We start from the raw sequence: 9,387 nt of genomic DNA on the forward strand, positions 1-9,387 counted from the left end.
ACAAAATACATAGCAGGGATTCCCACAAGATGCTTAACAAAAGACTAGCACTGAGCCACGGCCAATTCATCCATTATGAGGTTCAAACAAGCATGGCAAAAACGCAAATGCAAAACAGATTCCAGACTTAGTGAAATTAACACTAGTCTGAAATTTCAGATCACGAAGCCCTCTTCGGAGCAGCAAAACAACATGTTACATGATCTGATTAAGACAAGTAAGGACATTGAATGGAGCTACTCAACAAGCTTAACAAAAGTCCCAAAGTGACCTGAGGCCAAAAGGGATCACAAAATATATTAACGGGCACACGAACATAGCTAAAACACAATCAGTTTTCAGACTTAGTGAAAACTGAGACATGCTGAAATATAACTCACGAAGGCATGTAAACGAGATCGATGCACTCACCACGGTGCAAGTCAAGGCAAGGCAGGCATACATCCATTAAGAAGGCACAAAATACAAGCTAGACATGGCAAGAACAATGGCATAGCATGCACGGATCAACTACAACAACGCCGGCAAAATCGCAAACGAGTTGACGATCTGTCCAGATTCACCATGAAGCAAAAGTAGAGCTCGATTGACTCGAGCTAGGGTGCTCCATAATTGCAAACAAAGACATGGATGGATAGGGCATAACATGATTAACAAAACTCCTTTACTGATCATCCTCAAAAGAGGCACGGATCACTAGGAAACAAGCTGAACAGATGGCATCATGAACTAAAATATCCCAGACTTAGTGAAAACAACTAAGTCCGTGAAAACAGATTTCCCGGGTGCCTCACTTTGCAATCTTGCACAAGTCACCACACACATCCTAAAAATGCATGGGTTGCACCTCTGGAAAGAAGACAAAATTTTTAACAAAACATATGAAGGACTCACAGGCATAGCATGCACACAATAATCATGGCAAAAATGACAAAAGTCTAAGATGAACTAGCAGATCTGACAATTAACTCATGAAGCCTCCTTCTAACAGCATTTTGGGTATCAAGATGAGCTCAAATGAAAAAGATGCAATGGAATGAAATGATGTACTCGTCGAGGCGAAGATTTTGATATATCATATGGCCAAAACGGAGCTATGGATGCGGAGATATCAACAGTCAAAGATTGCACAAAAATTAAGGGGGGGAGGAAAAAGTCAACCCTCAGTTTTTTAGATCTCAGATCTAGGGTTCGGGCACTGTTCACGGAGGCACTGTAGCAGCGCACGGTGGACGAGGTTCGTCGGCGCCGGACCCGGGGATGGCCGGCGACGGCGAAGGGCGGCGGGGTCGCCCGCGGCGGGGGCCGAGCGAGGCGGCGCCGACAGCCCGCGAGGCGGCGACGGGAGGCGAGGGCCGGGGCGGTCCGGCGAGCCTCACGGCCGAGGCTCCCAGCGGAGGTAGCCGGCGAAGGTCGCCGGAGCCGGGCGACATGGCGGCGGGCGGCGGTCGGTCGAGGAGGAGAAGGCAGGCGGCGGCGGGCGCGGAGATGGGCTCGCGGGGGCTCCTCCTGGGCCTCCCGGGCCGGCGGCGGCGGCGGATCTGGGGCGCCACGTGGCGGCCAACCACTGGTGCGGGGGCGGCGGCGCGATTTGTCCGGCCGGGTCGGACGTGTCCGGCTCGGCGCGGGGTTTTTTTTTAGAACTAGGGTTCGAGGAGGAAGACGAGATCCGAAAATGGAGGGGGGGTATAAATAGGCATAAGTGGAGCTAGGAGAGTCCAAATGAGGTGCGGTTTTCGGCCACGCGATTGTGATCGAACGCTCTAGGACATGGAGCAGAGTTTGGTGGGTTTTTGGGCCAAATTGGAGGGGTGTTGGGCTGCAACACACATGAGGCCTTTTCGGTCCCTCGGTTAACCGTTGGAGTATCAAACGAAGTCCAAATGATACGAAACTTGACAGGCGGTCTACCGGTAGTAAACCAAGGCCGCATGGCAAGTCTCGGTCCAATCCGGAAATGTTTAATCCCCACACACAAAAGAAAGGTAGAAATGACCACCGGAGGAGAACGAAGCGCCGGAATGCAAAACGGACAACGGGGAAAAAGTTCGGATGCATGAGATGAACACGTATGCAAATGCAATGCACATGATGGCATGATATGAGATGCATGAAAACGAAAACAACACACGGAGACAAAGACCCGAACCCGAGAAATAAATATAACTTAACGCCGGAAACGGCAAGAGTTGGATACAAATAGGGAAAGTTACATCCGGGGTGTTACAGCGGTGGTCTGGGTGGTCGGCTCCGGTCTGTTGGGCGGTGGGGATTGGAGTGCGGGAGAAATCCTTGCCGGTTCTTCGGCTCCGATGCGGTGACACCCGCGGGTGCTACCATTCCTTCCTAAAGGGTGTCGGTGTTGGGGAACGCAGTAATTTCAAAAAAAATCCTACGCACACGCAAGATCATGGTGATGCATAGCAACGAGGGGGGAGAGTGTTGTCTACGTACCCATGCAGACCGACTGCGGAAGCGTTGACGCAATGTAGAGGAAGTAGTCGTACGTCTTCTCGATCCGACCGATCCAAGCACCGTTACTCCGGCACCTCCGAGTTCTTAGCACACGTACGGCTCAATGACGATCCCCGGGCTCCGATCCAGCAAAGCGTCGGGGAAGAGTTCCGTCAGCACGACGGCGTGGTGACGATCTTGATGTTCTACTGTCGCAGGGCTTCGCCTAAGCATCGCTACAATATGATCGAGGTGTTGGGGAACGTAGCAATAATTCAAAAAAATTCTACGTGTCACCAAGATCAATCTATGGAGTCATCTAGCAACGAGGGAGGAGTGGATCTACATACCCTTGTAGATCGCGCGCGGAAGCGTTCAAGGGAACGGGGTTGATGGAGTCGTACTCGTCGTGATCCAAATCACCGATGATCCTAGCACCGAACGGACGGCACCTCCGCGTTCAACACATGTACGGAGCAGCGACGTCTTCTCCTTCTTGATCCAGCAAGGGGGAAGGAGAGGTTGATGGAGATCCAGCAGCACGACGGCGTGGTGGTGGAAGTAGCGGGATTCCAACAGGGCTTCGCCAAGCGCTGCGGGAGGAGGGAGATGTGTCATGGGAGGGAGAGGGAGGCGCCAGGGCTTAGGTATGGTTGCCCCTCCCTCCCCCCCGCTATATATAGGGCCAAGGGAGAGGGGGGCGCAGCCTTGGCCCTTCCTCCAAGGAAGGGTGCGGCCAAGGGAGGAGTCCATCCCCCCCAAGGCACCTAGGAGGTGCCTTCCCCCTTTAGGACTCTTCCTTTCTTGCTCTCCTGGCGCATGGGCATCTTGGGGCTAGTGCCCTTGGCCCATGTAGGACAAGGCGCACACCCCTACAGCCCATGTGGCCCCCCGAGGTCGGTGGCCCCACCCGGTGGACCCCGGGACCCTTCCGATGGTCCCGGTACAATACCGGTGACCCCGAAACTTGTCCCGATGGCCAAAATAGCACTTCCTATATATAATGCTTTACCTCCGGACCATTCCGGAACTCCTCGTGACGTCCGGGATCTCATCCGGGACTCCGAACAACTTTCGGGTTACCGCATACTAATATCTCTATAACCCTAGCGTCACCGAACCTTAAGTGTGTAGACCCTACGGGTTCGGGAGACATGCAAACATGACCGAGATGTTCTCCGGTCAATAACCAACAGCGGGATCTGGATACCCATATTGGCTCCCACATGTTCCACGATGATCTCATCGGATGAACCACGATGTTGAGGATTCAATCAATCCCGTATACAATTCCATTTGTCTAGCGGTACGATACTTGCCCGAGATTCGATCGTCGGTATTCGGATACCTTGTTCAATCTCGTTACTGGCAAGTCTCTTTACTCGTTCCGTAACACATCATCCCGTGATCAACTCCTTGGTCACATTGTGCACATTATGATGATGTCCTACCGAGTGGGCCCAGAGATACCTCTCCGTTTACATGGAGTGACAAATCCCAGTCTCGATTCGTGCCAACCCAACAGACACTTTCGGAGATACCTGTAGTGTACCTTTATAGCCACCCAGTTACTTTGTGACGTTTTGCACACCCAAAGCACTCCTACGGTATCCGGGAGTTGCACAATCTCATGGTCTAAGGAAATGATACTTGACATTAGAAAAGCTTTAGCATACGAACTACATGATCTTGTGCTAGGCTTAGGATTGGGTCTTTGTCCATCACATCATTCTCCTAATGATGTGATCCTGTTATCAATGACATCCAATGTCCATGGTCAGGAAACCGTAACCATCTATTGATCAACGAGCTAGTCAACTAGAGGCTTACTAGGGACATGGTGTTGTCTATGTATCCACACATGTATATGAGTTTCCTATCAATACAATTCCAGCATGGATAATAAACGATTATCATGAACAAGGAAATATAATAATAACTAATTTATTATTGCCTCTAGGGCATATTTCCAACACGAGGTGGAATATGGTGGCAGGGGGCACCGCACACGGCTAAGGAACGATCTCAAGGATCAACTTGTGTGTCTAGGGGTGTCCCCTGCCTCCGTATATAAAGGATTCAAGGGGAGGGGCTGGCCGGCCAAGGGGGGCGCGCCAGGAGAGTCCTACTCCCTCTGGGAGTAGGATCCCCCCCCCCAATCCTAGTTGGAATAGGACTCCTTGAGGGGGGAAAGAGAGAGAGGGGGGCCGGCCACCTCTCCTAGTCCTAATAGGACTAGGGGAGGGGGGAGGCGCACGGCCACCTTGGGCTGCCCCTTTCTCCTTTCCACTAAAGCCCACTAAGGCCCATATAGCTCCCGGGGGGTTCCGGTAACCTCCCGGTACTTCGGTAAAATACCGATTTCACACGGAACACTTCCGATATCCAAACATAGGCTTCCAATATATCAATCTTTATGTCTCGACCATTTCGAGACTCCTCGTTATGTCCGTGATCACATCCGGGACTCCGAACTAACTTCGGTACATCAAAACTCATAATAACTGTCATCGTAACGTTAAGCGTGCGGACCCTACGGTTCGAGAATAATGCAGACATGACTGAGACACATCTCCGGTCAATAACCAATAGCGGGACCTGGATGCCCATATTGGCTCCTACATATTCTACGAAGATCTTTATCGGTCAGACCGCATAACAACATACGTTGTTCCCTTTGCCATCGGTATGCTACTTGCCCGAGATTCGATCGTCGGTATCCAATACCTAGTTCAATCTCGTTACCGGCAAGTCTCTTTACTCGTTCCGTAATACATCATCTCGCAACTAACTCATTGGCTGCAATGCTTGCAAGGCTTATGTGATGTGCATTACCGAGAGGGCCCAGAGATACCTCTCCGACATTCAGAGTGACAAATCCTAATCTTGAAATACGCCAACCCAACATGTACCTTTGGAGACACATGTAGAGCTCCTTTATAATCACCCAGTTACGTTGTGACGTTTGGTAGCACACAAAGTGTTCCTCCGGCAAACGGGAGTTGCATAATCTCATAGTGATAGGAACATGTATAAGTCATGAAGAAAGCAATAGCAACATACTAAACGATCGGGTGCTAAGCTAATGGAATGGGTCATGTCAATCAGATCATTCACCTAATGATGTGATCCCGTTAATCAAATAACAACTCTTTGTCTATGGTTAGGAAACATAACCATCTTTGATTAATGAGCTAGTCAAGTAGAGGCATACTAGTGACACTCTGTTTGTCTATGTATTCACACATGTATTATGTTTCCGGTTAATACAATTATAGCATGAATAATAAACATTTATCATGAAATAAGGAAATAAATAATAACTTTATTATTGCCTCTAGGGCATATTTCCTTCAGTCTCCCACTTGCACTAGAGTCAATAATCTAGTTCACATCGCTATGTGATTAATACCAATAGTTCACATCTTTATGTGATTGGTTCACATCTCCATGTGACTAACACCCAAAGGGTTTACTAGATTCAAAAATCTAGTTCACATCGCTATGTGATTAACACCCAAAGAGTGATCATGTTTTGCTTGTGAGAGAAATTTAGTCAACGGTCCTGCCAAATTCAGATCCGTATGTATTTTGCAAAATTCTATGTCTACAATGCTCTGCACGGAGCTACTCTAGCTAATTGCTCCCACTTTCAATATGTATCCAGATTGAGACTTAGAATCATCTGGATCAGTGTCAAAAACTTGCATCGACGTAACCCTTTACGACGAACCTTTTTTGTCACGTCCATAATCGAGAAACATATCCTTATTTCACTAAGGATAATTCTGACCGCTGTCCAGTAATCTACTCCTAGATCACTATTGTACTCCCTTGCCAAATCAGTGCAGGGTATACAATAGATCTGGTACACAGCATGACATACTTTATAGAACCTATGGCCAAGGCATAGGGAATGACTTTCATTCTCTTTCTATCTTCTGCCGTGGTCGGGCTTTGAGTCTTACTCAACTTCACACCTTGTAATACAGGCAGGAACTCTTTCTTTGACTGCTCCATTTTGAACTAATTCAAAATCTTGTCAGGGTATGTACTCATTGAAAAAACTTATCAAGCGTCTTGATTTATCTCTATAGATTTTGAAGCTCAATATGCAAGCAGCTTCACTGAAGTCTTTCTTTGAAAAACTCCTTTCAAACACTCCTTTATGCTTTACAGAATAATTCTACATTATTTCTGATCAACAATATGTCATTCACATATACTTATCAGAAATGCTGTAGTGCTCCCACTCACTTTCTTGTAAATACAGGCTTCACCGCAAGTCTGTATAAAACTATATGCTTTGATCAACTCATCAAAGCGTATATTCCAACTCCGAGATGCTTGCACCAGTCCACAGATGGATCGCTGGAGCTTTGCACATTTTGTTAGCACCTTTCGGATTGACAAAACCTTCTAGTTGCATCATATACAACTCTTCTTTAATAAATCCATTAAGGAATGCGGTTTTGTTTATCCATTTGCCAGATTTCATAAAATGCGGCAATTACTAACATGATTCAGACAGACTCAAGCATAGATACGAGTGAGAAGCTCTCATCGTAGTCAACACCTTGAACTTTGTCGAAAACCTTTTGCGACAATTCTAGCTTTGTAGATAGTAACACTACTATCAGCGTCCGTCTTCCTCTTTGAAGATCCATTTATTCTCAATTGCTTGCCGATCATCGGGCAAGTCAACCAAAGTCCAAACTTTGTTCTCATACATGGATCATATCTCAGATTTCATGGCCTCAAACCATTTCGCGGAATCTGGGCTCATCATCGCTTCCTCATAGTTCGTAGGTTCGTCATGGTCAAGTAACATGACCTCCAGAACAGGATTATCGTACCACTCTGGTGCAGATCTCACTCTGGTTTACCTATGAGATTCGGTAGTAACTTGATCTGAAGTTACATGATCATCATCATTAGCTTCCTCACTAATTGGTGTAGTAGTCACAAGAACAGATTTTGTGATGAACTACTTTCCAATAAGGAAGAAGGTACAATTACCTTATCAAGTTTTCTACTTTCCTCCCACTCACTTCTTTCGAGAGAAACTCCTTCTCTAGAAAGTTTCCGAATTTAGCAACAAAAGTCTTGCCTTCGGAACTGTGATAGAAGGTGTATCCAATAGTTTCCTTTGGATATCCTATGAAGACACATTTCTCCGATTTGGGTTTGAGCTTATCAGGTTGAAACTTTTTCACATAAGCATTGCAACCTCAAACTTTAAGAAACAACAGCTTAGGTTTCTTGTCAAACCATAGTTCATACGGTGTCGTCTCAACGGATTTAGATGGTGCCCTATTTAACGTGAATGCAGCTGTCTCTAATGCATAACCCCAAAACGATAGTGGTAAATCAGTAAGAAACATCATAGATTGCACTATATCCAATAAAGTACGGTTATGACGTTCGGACACACCATTATGCTGTGGTGTTCCAGGTGGCATGAGTTTGTGAAACTATTCCACATTGTTTTAATTGAAGACCAAACTCGTAACTCAAATATTTGTCTCCGCGATCAGATCGTAGAAACCTTATTTTCTTTTTACGATGATTTTCCACTTCACTCTGAAATTCTTTGAACTTTTCAAATGTTTCAGACTTATGTTTCATCAAGCAGATATACCCATATCTGCTCAAATCATCTGTGAAGTTCAGAAAATAACGATACTTGCCGTGAGCCTTAACACTCATCGGACCGCATACATCAGTATGTATTATTTCCAATAAGTCAGTTGCTCGCTCCGGAGAACGGAGTCTTAGTCATCTTGCCCATGAGGCATGGTTCGCAAGCATCAAGTGATTCATAATCAAGTGATTCCAAAATCCCATCAGTATGGAGTTTCTTCATGCGCTTTACACCAATATGACCTAAACGGCAGTGCTACAAATAAGTTGCACTATCATTATTAACTTTGCATCTTTTGGTTTCAATATTATGATTATGTGTATCACTACGATCGAGATCCAACGAACTATTTTCATTGGGTGTGTAACCATATAAGGTTTTATTCATGTAAACAGAACAACAATTTATTCTCTTACTTAAATGAATAATCGTATTACAATAAACATGATCAAATCATATTCATGCTTAACGCAAACACCAAATAACATTTATTCAGGTTCAACACTAATCCCGAAAGTATAGGGAGTGTGCGATGATGATCATATCAATCTTGGAACCACTTCCAACACACATCGTCACTTCACCCTTAACTAGTCTCTGTTTATTCTGCAACTCCCGTTTCGAGTTACTAATCTTAGCAACTGAACTAGTATCAAATACTGAGGGGTTGCTATAAACACTAGTAAAGTACACATCAATAACATGTATATCAAATATACTTATGTTCACTTTGCCATCCTTCTTATCTGCCAATCACTTGGGGTTGGTTCCGCTTCCAGTGACCAGTCCCTTTGCAGTAGAAACACTTAGTCTCAGGCTTAGGACCAGACTTGGGCTTCTTCACTTGAGCAGCAACTTGCTTGCTGTTCTTCTTGAAGTTCCCCTTCTTCCCTCTGCCCTTTTCTTGAAACTAGTGGTCTTGTCTACCATCAACACTTGATGTTTTTCTCGATTTCTACCTTCGTCAATTTCCGCATTACGAAGAGCTTGGGAATCGTTTCCGTTATCCCTTGCATATCATAGTTCATCACGAAGTTCTACTAACTTGGTGATGGTGACTAGAGAATTCTGTCAATCACTATCTTATCTGGAAGATAAACTCCCACTTGATTCAAGCGATTGTAGTACTCAGACAATCTGGGCACATGCTCACTAGTTGAGCGATTCTCGTCCATCTTTTAGCTATAGAACTTGTTGGAGACTTCATATCTCTCAACTCAGGTATTTGCTTGAAATATTAACTTCAACTCCCGGAACATCTCATATGCTCCATGACGTTCAAAACGTCT

The sequence above is a fragment of the Triticum urartu genome, chromosome 2A (assembly GCF_056163025.1).
Source record: "Triticum urartu cultivar PI428250 chromosome 2A, HENAU_Tu73, whole genome shotgun sequence".
NCBI classification, from domain to species: domain Eukaryota; kingdom Viridiplantae; phylum Streptophyta; class Magnoliopsida; order Poales; family Poaceae; genus Triticum; species Triticum urartu.